Raw genomic sequence first — 22651 nt, 5'->3', positions numbered from 1 at the left:
ACTTAACTATCAACAGGAAACATCTTTCACAGAACAGGAAGTGCTACTCTCTAATTGGGCCCCGTGTGATTCAGTGAGAACCTTCTTTCAGCCAATGGGAGAGCAGCTATTTTAAGGGGTATAAAAGGAGAGAGCATACAGTCATTCCAAGTTGTCCCTCTGCAAATCTCTCGGCTAATGTACTGTTTCTCCATTGCCTGTGTTTAAGGAAACGAAAGAGTCTGCTGGTAGCTTAGTCACTCTAATACAATGTTTCTCAAAAATAGTTCCAAAAGCCAAGATATGTTAGGCATCACTATAGTATGGATTCATTTCACAGATATCCACAAAATAGCTTTCTGCACTCCAATCGGACTCTGTAACTTCATACAATGCAAGCAGATGTGCATACCACTGGTATTTGACTGGTGAGTGGCTTTATCTGGTCATAATTCCAATACATTACAAGGCTCTTCCTGAAAGCCCAAAGAGATGGACCTTGTGACCCTCTCTGAACATGGTGGTAGCATGATCTGCTTAACAGCTGGCAATTATCAAGGTCCATTGAAGTCTTCACATGATAACATTCAAAAGTCAGTAACGATTATGGTATTTAACAACTATAGTCAAATCTATGCTAGGCCTTATATTATCCAGAGCAACAATAGGACTGTAACTACACTATCACTGACTATAACAACTTCTTACTGTATACTGTCATTTCAGAGAGGGTATGTATGGTGGTAATCCACATTTAATTTGGAGACCACAATGAAAACCAAAGAAGGATCGGATAAATCAAACGCACGCTGTCTCGGAGCCTGTTAAAAGCTGCAGGCGTCAGAGTAAGATTTGTATACACAAGTCTTTCAACACAAGCAGAACTATGATCAGTAAGCTGCCAAACTACTTAGAAATCACTTCATCCCACTGTAACTACACCCCATGGCAACAGCAAAAACTCTTTATCAAAGGGGGAAATCCAAGCGCTGTTTTATTATTATGTTTTGCCAGCCTCACCATCCAAACCTTGAGTGGAAAAGCACCCCGACGCTGCCAAAAAATGCTAGTGACAGATTACAAAAGTGCCAGAGGGTATAAAGGGGGGCTCTGACGAAGTTCCCCCAATTAGCAAGAGACGCTGCCAAGAGACTAAGGGACTCGGAAGACGACGGACACAAAACAATCACAACGTGCGCGAACATTCCAAGAAAAGCACTGTTCATCATAACAATCACTGAGCGTTCCGTAATCAAGACGTGGCTGCCTTCCCTGCTGCGTCCTGCTCAGCTCGCAGCCTCCCGGTCTGTAAAACACACTGAAGTAGGCATCCAGGCCCAAAGCATACCCAGTACTTACAGTAATGACCAGATAAACACAGTCTAAACACATACACGCTCAGATTGTGGTTAGGCCCTGGCTTCATTTGTTTAATCAGAATTGCCTTGATTTATTGGGTGCATTAGAGGCTCAGTGTTTTGTTTTGTCTTGTTTTGATATGGTTTTTTTTCTTCGTCTTCATGGAATGAGTGATAGTGGGTGGGGACCATTGCAGGCTTTTTCCGATTTGCTACAAGATTGGGCTCTGTTTTTTAAAAGATGATTTACTTTTCTCTCATATGTGATATTGGACAGGAAATACTTCCAAAAGAGATATCAAGTCTCTATGTAGTCTCAATGATGCTATTGAATAGGTATACTAATACGAATAGGATGTGAACCTTCTCAATAATGACTCCAGGGTCGAATTCCCAAAGGTTTTTAGATGAGTCTCTCAGGAACTAAAAATATGTGTGCCCTAAAATATATATTAGTTGTCTGTGGGTGGACCTGAAATACACTTGGTTCCTTTACTATTTATACAGTATTTTTACAAGCGGACTTCCAAAATGAAGAAAGTAAACAAAGATGAAAGCATAAGAGACCGTAGCTAAATTTTTTATTCAGAGAAAAGCTAAAGATACCCATATTTATAGATGTACCCAAGAGCACAAACACACATGACATTAGCCCACACAATAACACACACGCACACACACTAGCATCCTCTGAAATACCATTTTTACTCAAAGCATACCTCATATGGAGAAGAGACCATCTGGGTACAAAATTATGTTCCAGGTTTAAAAATCCTGATATGCCAGTACAGAGAATAAAACACAGATATATGCTTTAAGTACAGTCAGGAGGATATGGAGGTACAAGATAATACAGTATGAAGTCCAGGTTTGACGCCTGTCAGTCTGGGGTTGTCAGAATAGTTGGAACAACCCTCCTAAGGGATGTGGCGGTTGCTTGGTTGAGTGGAAAGCAGCGCGGGCTACTGGGACTTTGCATCCCACTATATTGACCTACAACTGGACCCAGGAATTTTTACTGCACTGACGAATCTTTGCCGACCCCTGTCCCTGAACAAAAACATGTAAAATGTAAAACATTGACCCAGGTTGTGCTTCACTGCGTATGTGTGTATGAGTGCACACTTTCCTGTGTGTGTGTGTGTGTGTGTGTGTGTGTGTGTGTGTGTGTGTGTGTGTGTGTGTGTGTGTGTGTGTGTGTGTGTGTGTGTGTGTGTGTGTGTGTGTGTGTGTGTGTGTCTGTCCACAGCGTTTCCCTTGTCTCAGTGTTTGGCAGTAGTCCATGCGCGATGTCTGGAGCGCTGCCAACTCTTCTGGCACGCGATTCCCTCCACACTCTCTGGTGGTGTGGCCATTGCCCCAGCAGATCTCTGACTAGGCCTCAAGGTTAAGGTGATGAATGTGCTTTAGTGAAACTGACAGCATCTAACAAGAGAGCAAGGCCCCATTCAGGCTCCGTTATTGAGCATCTAACAAGAGAACGAGACCCCATTCAGGCTACGTCATTGAGGCAGACAATGTGTTCCCAGCAGCTTTATGTGGCATGTTTGGATGTTTTCTGGCAGAGGCAACAGGTGAGAGAGATGAGCCGGGGGGGCCGTTCCTGTATGTCATCTTGTACCGTTTTAACAACTGAGGTTATAATTATAATTTATATAATGAGGATATGCTAAATTAAATGGGCACATGAGCCCATTTACATGCCATTTATAACATGTGCACACACTCGTTGTGGTCAACACTTACATACAAATTGGTCCTTACAGAGGTTGTGAAAAGTCACAGACTAGGACCAAAGCAATCCTTGATATTACAAGGTCAGGTTTTTCTCTCTGATACTTACACACAAGAAAGTTTAAGAACGTACTGAGTGTCCAAAACATTAGGAACACCTTCCTAATATTGAGAAGGCCTCCTTTTGCATTCAGAACAGCATCAATTCGTTGGGGCATGGACTCTGCAAGGTGTTGAAAGTATTCCACAGGGATGCTGGCCCATGTTGACTCCGATGCTTCCCACAGTTGTGTCAAGTTGGCTGGATGTCCTTTGGTTGGTGGACCATTCTTGATACACACAGGAAACTGTTGAGCTTGAAAAACACAGCAGCGTTGCAGTTCTTGACACAAACCGGTGCGCCTGGCACCTACTACCATACCTCGTTCCAAAGGCACTTAAATATTTTGCCTTGCTCATTCACCCTCTGAATGGCACAAATACACAATCCATCCATAACCCAATCCAAACTGTCTCAAAGCTTAAAAATCCTTCTTTACCCTGCCTTCTGCCCTTCATCTACACTGATTGAAGTGGATTCAACAGGTGACATCAATAAGGGATCATAGCTTTCCCCTGGATTCACCTGGTCAGTATACAGTTCATTCGGGAAAGTATTCAGACCCCATGACTTTTTCAAGATTTGTTACGTTACAGCCTTCTTATAAAATTGATTAAATTGTTTTTTTTGCTCATCAAGCTACACACAATACCCCATAATAACAAAGCAAAAACAGGTTTTTAGAAATGTTTATATATATATAACATTTACATAAGTATTCAGATCTTTCCTCAGTACTTTGTTGAAGCACCTTTGGCAGTGATTACAGCCTTGAGTCTTCTTGGGTATAATGCTACAAGCTTGGTACACCTGTATTTGGGGAATTTCTCCCATTCCTCTCTGCAGATCCTCTCAAGCTCTGTCAGGTTGGATGGGGAGCGTCGCTGCACAGCTATTTTCAGGTCTCTCCAGAGATGTTAGATCGGGTTCAAGTCTGGCCTGTGGCTGGGCCATTCAAGGACAAGCCACTTCTGCATTGCCTTGGCTGTGTCCTTAGGGATGTTGTCATGTTGGAAGATGAACCTTCACCCCTGTCAGAGGTCTTGAGCACTCCGGAGGAGGTTTTCATCAAGGATCTTTCTGTACTTGGTGCTGTTCATCTTTCCTTCAATCGTGACTAGTCCCCCAGTCCCTGCCACTGAAAAACATCCCTACAGCATAATACTGCCACCACCATGCTTCACCATAGGGTTGGCGCCAGGTTTCCTCCAGACGTGACTCTGGCATTCAGGCCAAAGAGTTCCATCCTGATTTCATCAGACCAGAGAATCTTGTTTCTCATGGTCTGAGAGTACTTTAGGTGCCTTTTGGCAAACTCCAAGCGGGCTGTCATGTGCCTTTTACTGTGAAGTGGCTTCCATCTGGCCACTCTATCATAAAGAGCTGATTGGTGGAGTGCTGATGAGATGGTTGTCCTTCTGGAAGGTTCTCCCATCTTGACAGAGGAACTCTGGAGCTCTGTCAGAGTGCCCATTGGGTTCTTGGTCACCTCCCTGACCAAGGCCCTTCTCTGCCGATTGCTCAGTTTGGCCGGGCAACCAGCTCTAGGAAGAGCCTTGGTGGTTCTAAACTTATTCAATTTAATAATGATGGAGGCCTCTGTGTTCTTGGGGACCTTCAACGCTGCAGTAGTTACTTTGTACCCTTCCCCAGATCTGTGACTCGACACAATCCTGTCTCGGAGCTCTACAGACAATTCCTTCAACCTCATGGCTTGGTTTTTGCTCTGACATGCACTGTCAACTGTGGGACTTTATATTAACTGGTGTGTGCCTTTCCAAATCATGTCCAATCAATTGAATTTACCACAGGTGGAAACGTTGTAGAAACATCTCAAGGATGATCAATGGAAACAGGATGCACCTGAGCTGAATTTCAAGTCTCATAGCAAAGGATCTGATTACGTTTGTAAATAAGGTATTCCTGTTTTTTTTATGGGGTATTGTGTGTAGATTGGTGAGGGGGAAAAAACGATTTAATACGTTTTTAGAATAAGGCTGTAATGTAACAAAATGGGGGAAAAGTCAAGGGGTCTGAATTCTTTCCGAGTGCACTGTATGTCATGGAAAGAGCAATGTTTTTCCACTCAGTGTATGTTCCAGGAAAGGAAACACTTTGTCTATCACTCCAATATTAGATCTCACTCTGAAGCACTGACAGCAGACAAGCCACAGGCTGTGCAATAACTGTGATTGGGCAGGCCTTAAACTGGATGACCCTTACATTTGACCATCAAAATCACTCTCTGTCCATCACCAAGTGTCATCTTCACTGTCAGCCAACCTGTTACCAGAGACATCCGTCTGCATTAGGCATCGTAGAGACACACAACATGGCATACATTTTAATGGGGAAGTCCAGTTACTCATCCTAAAGTTTAACTGGAGGGCAAAACTGTGTTGCAGCCAAGCCTCAATGTTCCTCAGAAAGGGAACTGATAGTATTGATAAATCATTACTCATGAAGACCAACAAAAAATATAGTTCAGCATGTCACAACAGGGGTTCCTTATAATATTTGCTGTTTTTCTCATCTTTGGTAATGAACACACTACACAAACAAAAGTGCTTTGGCACAGGTTTGTATAACCGCAAGTGCACAGATTCACGTCCCCATTTCTTCAACTTTACAAACCACAGTGGAGCTTCACTTTGAAGGCAGGCAGGCTAGGTCACCCTGTTGTTCTGGGTTGTGGCAGGTGTGGCCTACCAGTGTGGTGTACAGAATACTGTGCAGATGGGCCCATCAACACACCCTGCACACACCCAACTCTCAGCTTCTCTGTACTCCGGCTGCATGGTGAGGATCAACAGATTTCTAAGAAACAGCACCCCTGCAGCAAAAACCTCACACATCTATCTTCCTTCAGTTCCAAACACTGATTTGTACTGTAGTATCTCATCTAAAAACAAATGACAGTGATTTGTGACGTACTAATGGGTAAAGGCATTTTGTATGAATGGATCTTCCAACCAACATCAGTTCAGTTGACTTTGGTAAATAACACAATTAAAGAAGTCTACATTCCTACCAGAGACATGTTGCGCTTGATATGTATGGGCAGCTCATGGTTCACAAATTCTATCAAATGAGCAAATACATATGTTACTACGTATATGAGGTGGTCATGTGGAGCTCACCGCCATCTGTCTGTTAACTATGTGGAGTGACTTCACTGGGACGTCAAGAGATGCTCGCACAGATAAAGTATGATGTAACATTCTGGGGGAAAAGAGCAAGAAAAAGAATGGTGAGAGTGAGGAGGGCCAGATGAGTAAGGGAGGCGCAAGTGGGGGTTTGTTTTGTGAGGATATGGGTCGTCATGGTTACAGAGGGGGAAACCCACACAGCTGTTAGCAAGTGAGTAAAGTGTGTGTGTGTGGGGGGAGGGGGGGGGGGGGGGGGGGGGGGGGGGCAATGGCAGGCCCTCACTAGTTTCATCATGCGAGGGGCCCTAATGAGCTGCAGATGTGGAACCAACAGCTGACAGCCAGGATGGAGCAATCCCCATTCTACTCCCACTGCTCTTCTCTCCCCAACCCTCTACTCCCTTCTCCCCTCTTAGCTCTCTGTGGGATGCCAATCCCAGGCTTTGCTTGCTAGGCCAATGAGCCCCGGATTCAGTTGTGTTTAAGTGCTATACAGCCAGATGCTTTCACTCTCGTACTGTAAACACGTGTACAATACAGTCACAAACATACACATGTGTTTACACATCCAAAACACACTCACATATACATACTTCCATATACATTTGTAAATGACTAAAAACACCTGTATACATGCAGTGTTTCTCCAACCATGACTTGGGCAGGATGCCATGCCCCACTACCAACCCCCAGTCCCACCTAGTTCAGTTGCCCCTGACCTAGTGGTTTCAGTTGAAAACTTTACTGTGCAACCCAGGAAGTTGTTTTCGGGCCTATAGTATATGCCCCACCTAGGGGGAAAGTATAGGGGAACACTGAAGTCCCTACCAGGAGGTCTCTGTAAGGTTAGCCACAGGTACTGGGAAATACTGAAGGCAAAGCATCCAACCAAGGCGTACAACCCAGAGAAGCGCACCTGTTGCTCCCTTTTGGCACATCAAGGCCTTGTTTGACTTGAACCAAGCAAAACAACTCTTACCTGACCCTTTAAACTTTCCCAATATGGTTGAGTGCCAGTTGAAAACACAGTCAGTCCTCTAACCAACCATATGTGAAGCCTCAGGGAGGGAGAAGGCTCTGTGCGCTGCGCCCATACAGCCACGGTGCAGATCCTCTCTCTGTACCAGCCTGTGGAAGCCTCCACTTCTCAGTGCTTGCATAACCACCAGCTGTTCCACACAACAGTAAACACTGCCTCAGTGACTACAGGTCGTCTTTCTACTTGTCATCCTTTCCCATGCTGTTACCAAGCTACTCTTCGATTTAAATTCTTCAGCTGTTTTGGCCTATTGGCCAGGCCGTTACTGTGAATGTGAACATGTTTTTAAATGACTTTCCTTGTTACAGAACAGTTGATAACTAGAGAAACAAGCTGAGAGGAGCAGAGATGACTACGGCTAGCCTGTGTTATTCCAGCCTCTGGAAGGATCTTTATAGAATAGTCTTTTGGTGCACCTATCGCCCAAAAAAAAGACTTGTTCAGGAGATAACTGGTGTTGTCCAACAGTTCTACCAAGCTGAGATGAAAGTGTGAAAAATGTGTTGTAGCAGGTTAGGGTAAGTACGACATTTTCAAAAACAAACTAAATAGTTCCTGGCCGGGCCGGGACGCCGAGCATAACTGCGCAACAGGTTTGCAGAAAACAGTTGAGCTGTATCAAAATTCCAATTCAAGAAAGAACTAATCCTGATCAAATTAAATGGCACTCTTCAATAATTTAACTAATTTGAATGATTTCAATTCACCTGACAAATGGACTTGACCGCAAGCCCACTGCAGGTCTCCAACACAACAGCCCCACTCCTATCCCAGCAGGTTCCATTCCAGATAGCTGGCATCCACAGGGTGACTACAGTTGGCCCTGTCCCTGGGCCCTGTCTGTGGTGGAGTACACTGGGTAATGGCTGCCTGTAAAGACTGGGGCTTTAGCAGAAGGGGGGTTTGGATCCCTCACACTTCCTCTTGGGAGACCAGCTCCAAACATAACAACAGGTGCTACTGGCTAGTCCCAAACCACTAATCAGCACTTTGCAATAAAATATGTTCCACTTCTTCTAAACCAGAGAGATATTTGACTCATTTGAACAGGCTTTACAACTCAGCTCAACTGTTTTCTGTGTGGCTGCTCTCTCTTTCTCTCAGTGTCGCCCACAAAGCAGCTTTCCTGCTGTCTGTTTACTCACACCATGAGTAAGACTGGGTCTATGCACAACCTCAAAGTCACGTTGCTTTTCCCCTCTTCTCTCTCTTTTTGATTCTCTCTTCAACGGCACCTAGAGATTCCATTGTGCTGACTGTGTGGAGTTGATAAGTTAAAGCAGTGCAGTGAATGGATGGGTGGTATGGCTAAACAGGAGCCAGTGAGAGGAGGAATAACAATGAATTAGTGGCGAAGAAGGCTGGTAGAACAGTCCTAAAAAGGAACCTCTGTTAAACATGCTTGTTTTTCTGCATGACTGTGGACAGCAGCCTGGCCACAGCTCTGGCTCTAGGGCATTACAACACTTCACTAAGTCACAGAGTCCATTCATTGGTCTACACATCCTAGCATCATAGGAAAACAAAAGGCCAGAAGACAAAAACAGAGAACTAGGAATGTGATGGATAATGTTTTATTTATTCCATTTTAACTAACAGATCGACTTGAATCCCTCGTTCTGCTGGACCACAAGCATGTTATATATGCTGGGACCTCCTGGTTTTGTCTGCAAAAGGGACATCATTACATTTTAGTAATTTAGCAGACGTTCTTATCCATTCATAGGGGCGGCAGGTGGTTAGTGGTTAGAGCGTTGGGCCAGTAACCGAACGATTGCTTGATCAAATCCCTCAGCTGACAAGGCAAAAATCTGTCGTTCTGCCCATGAACACGGCAGTTAACCCACTGTTCTTAGGCCATCATCGTAAATAAGAATTTGTTTTGAACTAACTTGCCTGGTTAAATAAAACAATAAAACAAATCATCTTAAGTTAGCTAAATGAGACAACACATCACAATTGTATTATGCAAGGGGACTTCGATTACTCATTCTGGGTTAAAGGGTGAGGTTTTTTGGGTGTTGTTGAGGGGCTGGGTGTAACAATATTGAGAAGAGAACAGTAAAAACAGTTGTGCTCCTGCAGTCAAACACGATTCATGTACAGAAGAATCGTTGAGAAGGAAGTGGTTGTGTAGTACAAGAGGAAAACACCATAGACTCATTTTTTTTACCTTTCACCTTTGAAAGAAAACAAATGTTGAGTTGTGCAACCAGTTGGATTACAAGTCTTAGTAGTGTCTTATCAGACCTGACTTTGACTCTAAACTCAAGCTACTTTACTGTTGTACAAAAACAGCACCAATACTCTGACTTGCATGGAATAAGGTACAAATCAAATCCTAGGCACTCAAAATAAATCTCAGACAGCCAAACACTGGGTGTGACAATTTGCCTGGTTGCACTTTTGAAACCGTTTCACTGACAAATCTGGAGCTTGTTAACTCATTTTGAAAGAGGTTAAAAGGCGTTTCAACAATAACTACAGTTGGGACTTAAGGTGTGATTATGACTACTGATTGTACAGGGATTTTTGGTAACTGTCTATCACGTATTATACAGAAGTAGGATCTTCATTTATACCAGTTTGCTACAGAATAAAATAATCCTGCAGCAACAGGAAATAGGAATTATTATGTGGATTATAATTCATGGACATTTTCTGTAGGGGTTGACACATTTTCTGCAGGGGAAAATCAAGTCCGAAATGTCAAAGTGGAAACTAGCTTCAAACTTCAGAAGCCTTCATAAACCTCAAATACACTACAAGTTTTAAATGTCCATTGTTTTCAGTAGGCATATTATCAATAGCCGTTACAGTCAGTCCCAGTCAGACTTGGTGGAAATGGGCAGACCAGTTGTGACTCCACTACATTGTGGCAAGCATCTAAAGACTGACACGACTAATGGAACAGAATCTGTGAAGGCTTGAGGGAGGTGGACAGCAGAAGCCATTAAGGTCTTGTAGCTGTGATAGTGTCACTTTCCAGATCCTCACAGTAAAGGTTAACCAACCAAGACCATGTGATCGATGGCTACAAAAGCCTGATGAGACCTGTGAACTATGTCCTATAGCAGTGCATGCTGTTGCCAAGTTCCCAGCTTTCGTATGAGAAAAACGTTCCCCTGCACACACACAAGGAGAGCATCCCGTGATTATATCATGGTTAACATACCATGGTTATATCACAGAAGTACTTGAATGCTAACATCACAGCATAATGAATACAAGACTGTGGATTGATGATGTCAGAGGTTAAGATCCTACAGTGAAGGACATTTGATACCATATAAACAGCGAGAAGATGGGGCCAAATACCTTTAACCATTTTAGATCAATACTGGAACAAGACGGGACAGGCTGCACAACACTGATCCAAGATAACACACAGCCAGACACTAGCTTAGCGACTAAGCCAAAAAATGCACAAACATACAGCAATGGCCCTCTGTGCCTGAGAGAGAACTGTGGCGATTCAACACTCCTTCAAGAGGAGTTAAGTCATTGCTTGTTTGCCAAGGTGAGGCAGATTAAGCATGCAGGGAAGAAAAAGGCCTCTCTGCTTTCTATCAAAGAAGGAAAATAATCTCCTATCTGTGAATATTTCAGAAAGGAAACATTGATGGTTTCATAACCTCCTACGGTGTTCAAAGCCACACTCCTTGAAGCTAGTTTATGGAAGAGGTGCACCGTGCACAAGAAAATGTGTGGGTTTGCTGAATTTCCCACGCCAACAAGAGGAACTTTAGTGGCTATTTCAAAACTCCGAAAAATATCACATTAGATAAGAATCAACTTTGATTTGACCCCCTAATAAGTGATCAAAATGTAATAGGAATCAAGAAAGTATTGGGACTGGATTCTTGTTCTCTCGCATACAGGATAAAACACAAACTGAGTGTGTCATGAGTCAGTGAGCAAGGCCAACTGTTTAACATGTCTCCTGCCTCGTTTTGATTTCATCTCATTCACCTTATAAGGCCCTGACATTACAGGCCAATTTGGGGGCTTTATAGTCATAACAAACGTCAGTTACACCAGTAAGCATGACAGGACGGGTGTAGGCTACTCACTTTCATCTCTGGTGTGTTTTGACTTTTTAACTTCACGACCAAAACACACACATCACGGTGGCCGCCAGACATGCAACTACCACTTCACCAGACAGGTTGATTGAGTAGATCTTAGTGAAGTTACAGTAACACCATTAAGACAACGTCTCTCCTCTCCTCCTCTGTGTACAGTACTGTCCCCTGTCCCGTCATCCAGACAGTAAATTATCCCCTAATCACTGATCTGGGACGGGCTCTGCAACAGGAAAATACTGATGCGTTCTAGATGAAAGAGGAGACCAGAGCTATGAAAGCCCCCAGAAGCAGGGAAAAGAGCATGTTTGGCTGTTTGAAGTCATCAAATGATGACGTTGATGTGAGCAGTAATGTGAGGCTGAGGTTCGACTGCAGAAGCTGAGCGGCTGCCCCCCCCCCCCCCCCCCCCCCATCTAGAGACTGCGTAATTACCCCCACTAATAAAACTGGCTGTCTACTGGCGGCATGAAGGCAACACGGACGCCTAATGAATTGCTCAGAGGAATACCCACCACTTTAAACAGCGCTGCTACTGTAGTGACACCAGTTTGTGTGTGTGTGTGTGTGTGTGTGTTTGTGTGTGTGTGTGTGTGTGTGTGTGTGTGTGCGTGCGTGCGCAAACGTGTGGCATGTCCTGAGCATTCATTTTGCTTTCCTAATTTCTACGTCCACCATTGGCAGGCATGTTATTTGGACCTTCCACCGCTATACTTTGACTTGTCTGCAACCTCCATATCCTCTTTGCTGAGCCAAGGTTTCAGTTGAAACAGACTAGACGAGATTTGAATTCAGGGGAAATTTGGAAGGCTCGATTTCCAAATATGACTAGGCAGTGTTTTTAAGCATGATCTATAGATTGACACATCAAACACTAATAGCTCCAGATCTGCAAGTACCAGCATACATCTGTTCTATCAACACCAAAGCATGTTTAAATCTGGTTCTCACCCACAAATGTATTTAAAATCAATACGAAATAAAACGTCCATACTCAGTATTTCAACTTTCCAGCTCATTCTCGGTTCTTTACCACACCGATTTTTTTTGTTGGCATGTTGGATAAACCTATTGACCAGAGAAAGAAGAGAAGGAAGAAGATAATCTTTTAGGAGAAAGACAAGCAAGCATCCTGCCCCACAAAAAGAGATGCTTTCCTTTTTCTTACCAAAAGAGACAAACACAGACAGACTAACTGGTGCTTTACAGTTCCCAGGTTGTCATGTAGCACTGCTCCTACCCACTATTATACCAGGTCCAAATGTTCCATGGTTCAAAAACAATAACATGCCATTATGTGTGTGTTTGAAGCCCTAAAGCCACCCACCTGCAGCTCAGTCTGTTTTTATCCCATATGCTCCCTGTGTTTGGACTGTGAGACCACCCTGGAAAAATCTCCATTTACATTGTTACATTACCACGACATTGGATGTTTCCTGACCTGTGGCTATGGACTAGGATACCCACCAAGCAGTAAATTGCATGCAGTACCAAGATGGTCTTTGCATTCTCACCTAGGTCCTATACACTCCTATACACTTTGGATGTCTCCACAGGAGAACCCTTTTTGGTTCTAGTTGGAACTCTTTTGGGTTCCATGTAGAACCCACTGTGGAAAGGGTTACACCTGGAACTAAAAATTATTATTCAAAGGGTTATCCTATGGGGACAGCCAAAGAACCCTTTTAGGTTCTAGATAGCATAATTTCTTCTACGTTTTGTCTCAAAACCACTAGCATAGCATACAATGCTCTCTCAATGGTGGTGAGTGTGGGTTTGTGGGAATAGAATACACTGTGTGCACCAACTCAACCATTGGTGTACTGATAATTCTGCTTTAAAGAACATTCAAATGATGCAAAAATGTATTTTATTTCTATAGGTAAAGTTCCTGTAAAGGTGTTCATGGCGGTTTCCTTCTTAACAGTGCATATTTGTGAATTATCTGGTAAACATCTATGTGCACGGAGTGTGAAGCGTTGGGCGTGTGTCAGAAAGCCAGAAAGCCTGCCCACCAAGAAAAGGGGCCTAGTTGTGAAACCCTTTCGTGGTTTGACAGACCACACATCCTGTATCTGCAGCTACACTGCAAACCAGGTCGCTCAAATCGCTGTTCGAAACACTGTTGTGTGCCGTGAAGAAGTGTGAAACGATGATACCAGAGGTTGCTTGGTCTGACCGAGCAGAGCTCAACCGCAGAGGCATCTGGATTCACCACTCACAGTGAAAGGCACAGGTTTAACAAGCGAGCCTCTGTCACAGTTTCATTTTCTTAGTTGGTTCCAACGGAACGCCAAACAAGATTAGTCCCTTTTTTTTTGTTGCACCGTTCAACTGTTTTGGATGACACAGCATGTCTCCACAGACTCTGTTTGCCTTTTGAGGTGCTATCTAGATCCGAAAAGGGTTCTTCGACTGTCCCCATAGGATAACCCTTTTGGTTCCAGGTAGAACCCTTTTGGGTTCCATATAGAACCCTTTCCACAGAGAGTTCTACATGAAACTCAAAAGGGTTCTTTCTGGAACCGAAAAGGGATCTCCTATGGGGACAGCCGAAGAACCCTTTTGGAACCCTTTTTTCTAAGGGCGTAGTATGCTCATGGTATGCTCATGTTGGCTACAACCTGGCTTCAAATATTAGATATAACATCATCCATTTTAATCTGTTACATTCCTATTAGTATGACATGTTACGTTTGGTATGGTTACATAAGACAGAAGGTTACTTGGGAGGTTGGTCAGGGAGGATAGGTGGGACTAGAAACCATTTTAATTTTTGAATCACATCAAGGACTACTTACTACTTTTTAACTACTTTGCAACTTTATTTTTATTTATTTATTTCACCTTTATTTAACCAGGTAGGCCAGTTGAGAACAAGTTTTCATTTGCAACTGCGACCTGGCCAAGATAAAGCAAAGCAGTTCGACACATACAACAACACCGAGTTACGCATGGAATAAACAAACATACAATCAATAATACAGTAGAAAAATCTATATACAACATGTGCAAATGAGGTAAGATAAGAGAGATAAGGCAATAAACAGGCCATGTTGGCGAAGTAATTACAATATAGCAATTCAACACTTGAATGGTAGGATGTGCAGAAGATGAATGTGCAAGTAGAGATACTGGGGAGCAAAGGAGAAAGATAAATAAATAAACAAATAAATACAATATGGGGATGAGGTAGATTGGATGGGATATTTACAGATGAGCTATGTACAGGTGCAGTGATCTGTGAGCTGCTCTGACAGCTGGTGCCTAAAGGTAGTGAGGCAGGTAAGAGTCTCCAGCTCCAGAGATTTTTGCAGTTCGTTCCAGTCTTTGTCAGCAAAGAACTGGAAGGAGAGGTGGCCAAAGGAAGAATTGGCTTTGGGGGTGACTAGTGAGATATACCTGCTGGAGCACCTGCTACGGGTGGGTGCTGCTGTGGTGACCAGTGAGCTGAGATAAGGTGGGGCTTTACCTAGCAGAGACTTGCAGATGACCTGGAGCCAGTGGGTTTGGCGACGAGTAGGAAGCGAGGGCCAGCCAACGAGAGCATACAGGTCGCAGTGGTGGGTAGTATATGGGGCTTTGGTGACAAAACAGGTGGCACTGTGATAGACTGCATCCAATTAGTTGAGTAGAGTGTTGGAGGCTCTTTTGTAAATGACATTGCCGAAGTAGAGGATCGGTAGGATGGTCAGTTTTACGAGGGTATGTTTGGCAGCATGAGTGAAGGATGCTTTGTTGCAAAATAGGAAGCCGATTCTAGATTTAATTTTGGATTGGAGATGTTTGATGTGAGTCTGGAAGGAGAGTTTACAGTCTAACCAGACACCTAGGTATTTGTAGTTGTCCACATATTCTAAGTCAGAACCGTCCAGAGTAGTGATGCTGGACGGGCGGGCAGGTGCGGGCAGCGATCCGTTGAAGAGCATGCATTTGGTTTTACTTGTATTTAAGAGCAGTTGGAGGCCACGGAAGGAGAGTTGTATGGCATTGAAGCTCATCTGGAGGTTAGTTAACACAGTGTCCAAAGAAGGGCCAGAGGTATACAGAATGGTGTCGTCTGCGTAGAGGTGGAACAAAGAATCACCAGCAGCGAGAGCGACATCTTGGATGTATACAGAGAAGAGAGTCGGCTTGAGAATTGAACCCTGTGGCACCCCCATAGAGACTGCCAGAGGTCTGGACAACAGGCCCTCCGATTTGACATACTGAACTCTATCGGAGAAGTAGTTGGTGAACCAAGCGAGGCAATCATTTGAGAATCCAAGGCTGTTGAGTCTGCCAATAAGAATGTTGTGATTGATAGAGTCGAAAGCCTTAGCCAGGTCGATGAATACGGCTGCACAGTAATGTCTCTTATCGATGGTGATATCGTTTAGGACCTACACTGATCTAAAATAAAACACAACATTAAACAATTTCAAAGATTTTACTGAGTTACAGTTCATATAAGGATATCAGACAATTATTTTTCCACTCCTCAATTGTCCAGTGTTGGTGATCGAGTGCCCAGTGGAGCCTCTTCTTCTTGTTTTTAGCTGATAGGAGTGCAACCCGGTGTGGTCGTCTGCTGCAATAGCTCATCCGTGACAAGGATCGACAAGTTGTACGTTCTGAGATGCCGTTCTGCGCAGTTATTTGTCTGTTTGTGGCCCAGCTGTTAGCTGGCATGATTCTTGCCGTTCTCCTTTGACCTCTCATCAAAGAGCTGTTTTCGCCCACAGGGATGACTGGATGTTTTTTGTTTGTCACAACATTCTCGGTAAACCCTAGACGCTGTTGTGTGTGAAAAGCCCGGGAGGTTGGACGTCTCTGAGATACTGGATCCGGCGCACCTGGCAACAATGACCACACCACGCTCAAAGTCACTTAGGTCACTCGTTTAGCCCATGTTAACGTTCAACAGTAACTGGATGCCTGTCTACCTGCTTTATATAGCAATCCATGGCCACATGACTCACTGTCTAGGAGTGCTCCATTTTCTTGAACAGGGGGAAATGTACCTAATAAACTGTCCAGTAAGTGTATATTAGAAGTGACCTAACTTGTTGTAGCTAAGTATAGATAGAAGTTGGCGAAGGCCGCAAACCGTGATAAGTCTAGTAACACACAGCATCATGCAGCACAAGAGGAGGAGGAGTTGGTAAGATTTTAGTAGGATGGCAGTGGTGATTAAGGAGAGTGGGAACAGGTGTGGAGGCTCATTAGCGATGAGTTACAGCTGACGCTTGTTGAGGAGCTGCGTTCAAGGCAACTAGTTAAAAGTGTTGCAACAGGAGTAGAAGCTGATTGGCAATTAGTAGCAGCTGGTGATTGTTGAGTTGCTAGGGAGCTGCATTCAAGGGAACTAGTTAAAGTGTTGCTAAAAGTGTTGTTAAAATCCACAGACACTAGACCCTCCATGAAATGAGTTTGATAGCCCTGCTTAACACCATTAAAAGTGGAGTCAAAACAAGAGTCAAAGTGTGATAGGCCTACCTCTGGTACGTCAAACTGAAAAGTGTCTCATTCATAACTTAAACAACAATCACCATGCTGCACACATAGGAGAACAAACTGAATGTACTTTAGAAGAGTTATATATTCAACCATTCTTGGAGGAAAATAGACGTCACATTTCTTTAAGTACTAAATTGCTATTAAAAGTCAATACGTTTTGGTTTATAATCCTTCATCTGGAGGCGATGCATACCAATACCAGAGGCATCACCAGAGATCTCCAGGCTTTAACAACAGTTTCCTCTTCACAAGGTACAGTAGCTGTGTTTGTGAAGGAAAGAATAACATGGGGGTGCCACACAAAGAGATGGGAAGCTCTATGGCTCATCCACATGTGTCCAACAGAAGTGTGTCTGGCCTAAAAATACTTAACTCTGGAAAAAGCACACCTATCTGATCCCAGTAAGGATGAGGAACACCATGAGCGTAGATTTTTCCCATGATGCCCTCCAAGCAGAGTATACTCCCAGAGACCCACCTGAAAGACATGGAATAACTCATTTAATGGTGGTAAGGGTTGGTGGTAAGGGTTGTTCCATTGGCTTTTACTTATGGTTTCTCATCCGATTCCCTGATTCTGTCTCTATGTCACCAAGGTTCCAATTCAATTCAGCCGTTATAAATCCTCAGATTCAAATTTGGGCATTTGAATCTGTTATGATACCTCACTTCGGGCTTAAATGACATAAACTGAGGGAAAAAATGGATTGGCTGGAGTTTAAATGGAGTGGACACAAGCTATGATATAAGGTATTAAAGCATACCATTTTGAAGTGACACGGTTCACAGATATTGCTCAATTGAGCTTTATGACATGGATGGTGCAAAGAAATGTAAATGTGTGAGTGCTTTCCATGGCAACAGGAAACAATCCCCTCCTAGTGAAACCTGCTTAGTGCTGACTACAGTGATACATCTTTGACAGAGGTTAATGTTGGCCAACATGTGGAGATAACTATATAAAAAAGAGACTTAATATACTCGAGGTAAAATAATACACTGTGAAATAAAGATCTATTTGAAAAAGAAATAATAATAAAAATATATATATAAATATATATATTTAGTACAGTACACCACAATGAACATCCTTGTTATGACTTGCTCTTGACTTGTGGCGTTTTGACACGTATGAATACCTTGACGATGATAGGGATGACAAAGTAGGAAAATATTGTAATATCAAAGGATCTCTCAAGTAGCATTTGAAGGAGTATCCCACTAAAAGAATCAAGGAGTGTCGAAAAATTCCTCCTCCTCTGTGCCAAGGAATGTCTCTTAAATTTGTGGATTGGTAACATCAGTTTTTTAGGTACAGAAATGCCATAGTGCATTACAAAGCAGTAATCGTACAATGGTGAGTTCAAAGTGGGAATAAAAAAAAGAACCTGTGTTTGAGACCAGGCTATAATATTTATACAGCTGGCACAGTTTAAGGCGACATGTTCGAGTGTGTGCGAGTTTGCGGTCTGAGTTGTGTATAAAAACCCTGTGGCCTGCCTCTGCTTTAGAAACTCGACTCTGCATTGTAACAAGTCGCTCTGTAATTCCCGCTCCTAAATAAAAAGGAAAGACTGTTTTTTGGCAGATCCTCCAGCAATCCTGTGGTTTCGAGACTTAGAACGGAGGGGAATCTAGAACGTTGAAATTACACGAACACTGCCAGGTTCAACTCCAAAACGTCTCAACCTAGGCTTATGATTTCCTATTCTAATGGTTGAAACCCTTTTGCTTTCAGATTCCTTGCTCCTCTTTGTACAATAAATACCCAGGTCCACAACACGGTATTGCCACAATGGCTGTCCAAAACAAAGTGATGAAGTTATTGCCTTTTGACTGGATCTCAGTTCTCTCTCCGGCCTTGAACTCAGCATCATGGAAAGGATCATATGAGGATCCCCAATTTCATGTGTTTGCAGTAACACCATAGCATGGCGTGATCATCACTATGGGAGGAGGTCACACAGAGAAACTGACTGACTCAGCCAAACACATCAGCAACACGGCCCCCAGGCATGGTGGCAAGATGTCTTGAACTGGGCCTGAAAAAGTTCATACAGAACTTGTACATTGTTGACACGCAACTCTGAGAGCAAACATAAGGAAAACTGAAAAAGAGTAAGTCTGTCTGTTTTCATTACTTCAATAGAAGGCCCGTTTTCACCACACGAGAATAAAAACATTTCCAACAGCCAGGATTACGGTATGTATCTGTGGCGCAACAAGACCTGTATGATTTGAAGTGTTAACAGCTAATGAATTGCCTTATTCTCCCCAGTGAATAACCAAATCAATTAGACCCATATGGACTCCGTAAAACATGGCAATCTTGGAATAAGGCCTTTCGTGTTGTTCTGGCACGTCCTGTTTTTTAAGAGGAGGAGATCTCTTTAGTGTGCAGCAAAAACAGACCTACACTGTACCCACTGGGCAAACACTGGTTGAATCAACGTTGTTTCCACATCATTTCAATGAAATTACGTTGAATCAACGTGGAATTGGCGTCTGTGCCCAGCGGGTAATGTTAATAAAAATGCCCCAGTGTTTCACTCAAGTTCCAACCAGATACACGTTTCTGCTCATTCAGACGTGTTGTTAAATGGCCAAGCCTCCTGTTGAGTATGTAAACCCTCCTCCGGTACACTGTCAAATTATCTGAGCCTTTTAGAAATGTCCTCACACCTACTCACTACGTTGAGTGGCTTAATCCAGTAAAAATATACAGTGCCTTGCGAAAGTATTCGGCCCCCTTGAACTTTGCGACCTTTTGCCACATTTCAGGCTTCAAACATAAAGATATAAAACTGTATTTTTTTGTGAAGAATCAACAACAAGTGGGACACAATCATGAAGCGGAACGACATTTATTGGATATTTCAAACTTTTTTAACAAATCAAAAACAGAAAAATTGGGCGTGCAAAATTATTCAGCCCCCTTAAGTTAATACTTTGTAGCGACACCTTTTGCTGCGATACAGCTGTAAGTCGCTTGGGGTATGTCTCTATCAGTTTTGCACATCGAAAGACTGACATTTTTTCCCATTCCTCCTTGCAAAACAGCTCGAGCTCAGTGAGGTTGGATGGAGAGCATTTGTGAACAGCAGTTTTCAGTTCTTTCCACAGATTCTCGATTGGATTCAGGTCTGGACTTTGACTTGGCCATTCTAACACCTGGATATGTTTATTTTTGAACCATTCCATTATAGATTTTGCTTTATGTTTTGGATCATTGTCTTGTTGGAAGACAAATCTCCGTCCCAGTCTCAGGTCTTTTGCAGACTCCATCAGGTTTTCTTCCAGAATGGTCCTGTATTTGGCTCCATCCATCTTCCCATCAATTTTAACCATCTTCCCTGTCCCTGCTGAAGAAAAGCAGGCCCAAACCATGATGCTGCCACCACCATGTTTGACAGTGGGGATGGTGTGTTCAGGGTGATGAGCTGTGTTGCTTTTACGCCAAACATAACGTTTTGCATTGTTGCCAAAAAGTTCAATTTTGGTTTCATCTGACCAGAGCACCTTCTTCCACATGTTTGGTGTGTCTCCCAGGTGGCTTGTGGCAAACTTTAAACAACACTTTTTATGGATATCTTTAAGAAATGGCTTTCTTCTTGCCACTCTTCCATAAAGGCCAGATTTGTGCAATATACGACTGATTGTTGTCCTATGGACAGAGTCTCCCACCTCAGCTGTAGATCTCTGCAGTTCATCCAGAGTGATCATGGGCCTCTTGGCTGCATCTCTGATCAGTCTTCTCCTTGTATGAGCTGAAAGTTTAGAGGGACGGCCAGGTCTTGGTAGATTTTCAGTGGTCTGATTCCATTTCAATATTATCGCTTGCACAGTGCTCCTTGGGATGTTTAAAGCTTGGTAAATATTTTTGTATCCAAATCCGGCTTTAAACTTCTTCACAACAGTATCTCGGACCTGCATGGTGTGTTCCTTGTTCTTCATGATGCTCTCTGCGCTTTTAACGGACCTCTGAGACTATCACAGTGCAGGTTCATTTATACGGAGACTTGATTACACACAGGTGGATTGTATTTATCATCATTAGTCATTTAGGTCAACATTGGATCATTCAGAGATCCTCACTGAACTTCTGGAGAGAGTTTGCTGCACTGAAAGTAAAGGGGCTGAATAATTTTGCACGCCCAATTTTTCAGTTTTTGATTTGTTAAAAAAGTTTGAAGTATCCAATAAATGTCGTTCCACTTCATGATTGTGTCCCACTTGTTGATTCTTCACAAAAAAATACAGTTTTATATCTTTATGTTTGAAGCCTGAAATGTGGCAAAAGGTCGCAAAGTTCAAGGGGGCCGAATACTTTCGCAAGGCACTGTATATATATATCCCCTTTAAAAACGTAATACCATCAAATTGCTAACAGACATGAACATCCTTAAAAACATCCCAGAGTTAAACACTATAAAAGATTACATGAGGGACTTTTCGAACAGACCATATGTTGTTTTTGACCAATTTCACATATGAAACCACTCACTCAACTCAGGCTAACAGAGAATAGTTGCCTGTGCTGGCAATAATAGAGTAGAAAATACATTGGCTGATTCATTTCCAACCTGTTCTCAGAATGGACCATACATATTCTATAAAACCATGAATACAGCACTGTATAACGGTAATGAACCCACCCATCCAGTGTAAAGCACTAGAATGCATGGAATTCTCTCTCCCCTCTCCTTCTCGCCCTCCCATTATGCTATTCTGTGTTTTGACACAGGCACACGGTCTCCAGCCTGCCTCAGTCACAGAAGAGGAATGTTTCTCTCTCTGTCTCTCTGCTGGCAGGTCGGAACCCCAGAGCATGACGGATTCCCCCAGGGACATAAAAATGTAAACAGGAGCAGCCAGTCTCGCACTTATCAGTGCCACTGTTTCAGACTGAGATACTCCGAGAGAGGTGATCTTTAACAAGGCCTGGAAGAGGCCCCAGCCGGCCGCTGAGACCCGCTCTCTCAGACTCTGTACATGTGCCAGAATTTTGGAGAAGAAAATTAATCCCCCCCCATTTTTTTATTTTTTCCCTCTCGGAGCCTGGCCGTCTCAGCGCTATCGTTCCCTGATTCCCTTTGAATCGGCCCGCGTGTGAGCAGGATATGGAGCCAAGCGGGCTTCCTGCGTGGCCCGGAGAGGAAACGCTGTAATAAGCAAGGGGTGTGTGTTTAAAAATAACCCGCCTATATAAGAGGCGAGCAGGAGCCCACACACTCTCAGAACTCTCACTCGCTCTCTTCGGCACCGGCAGGGGCTCTCTGGTGCTCTTTCTCTGTCCAGCGCTCTCCGTCTCCCTCTCCCGAAAGCACACACGGAAAACGGGACAGCCTTCCTGCCGTGCGGAGGGAAGAGGAGAAGGGGAGCAGGTGTTTCCAAGAAGTTTAACAAAGACATAAAATATGCAATGTGGAGGCCCACTATATCCAAACCAGGCATTCATAACTCTCAGACAGCGAGAAATTCAGAGCTGTTTCAAATAAGAAATAAGGACACAGATAACATGATTCAGATAAGCCTCTTGGGAAAATACTTTCACATTGATCTCTTTTACTTTGTAGCCTACAAATAAAAGCTGAAGATGTACAGCAGCTAAGATAGTAGACCTGAGGGCTACAACTCCAGAGTTGTAAATCCTTGTCAAAACTATGGCATGGACACTGATTATCACATGTGTAAACTATCTAGCCTTA

This window comes from Oncorhynchus mykiss, chromosome 5 (assembly GCF_013265735.2).
Source record: "Oncorhynchus mykiss isolate Arlee chromosome 5, USDA_OmykA_1.1, whole genome shotgun sequence".
NCBI classification, from domain to species: Eukaryota; Metazoa; Chordata; class Actinopteri; order Salmoniformes; family Salmonidae; genus Oncorhynchus; species Oncorhynchus mykiss.
This window is presented reverse-complemented; position numbering follows the sequence as displayed.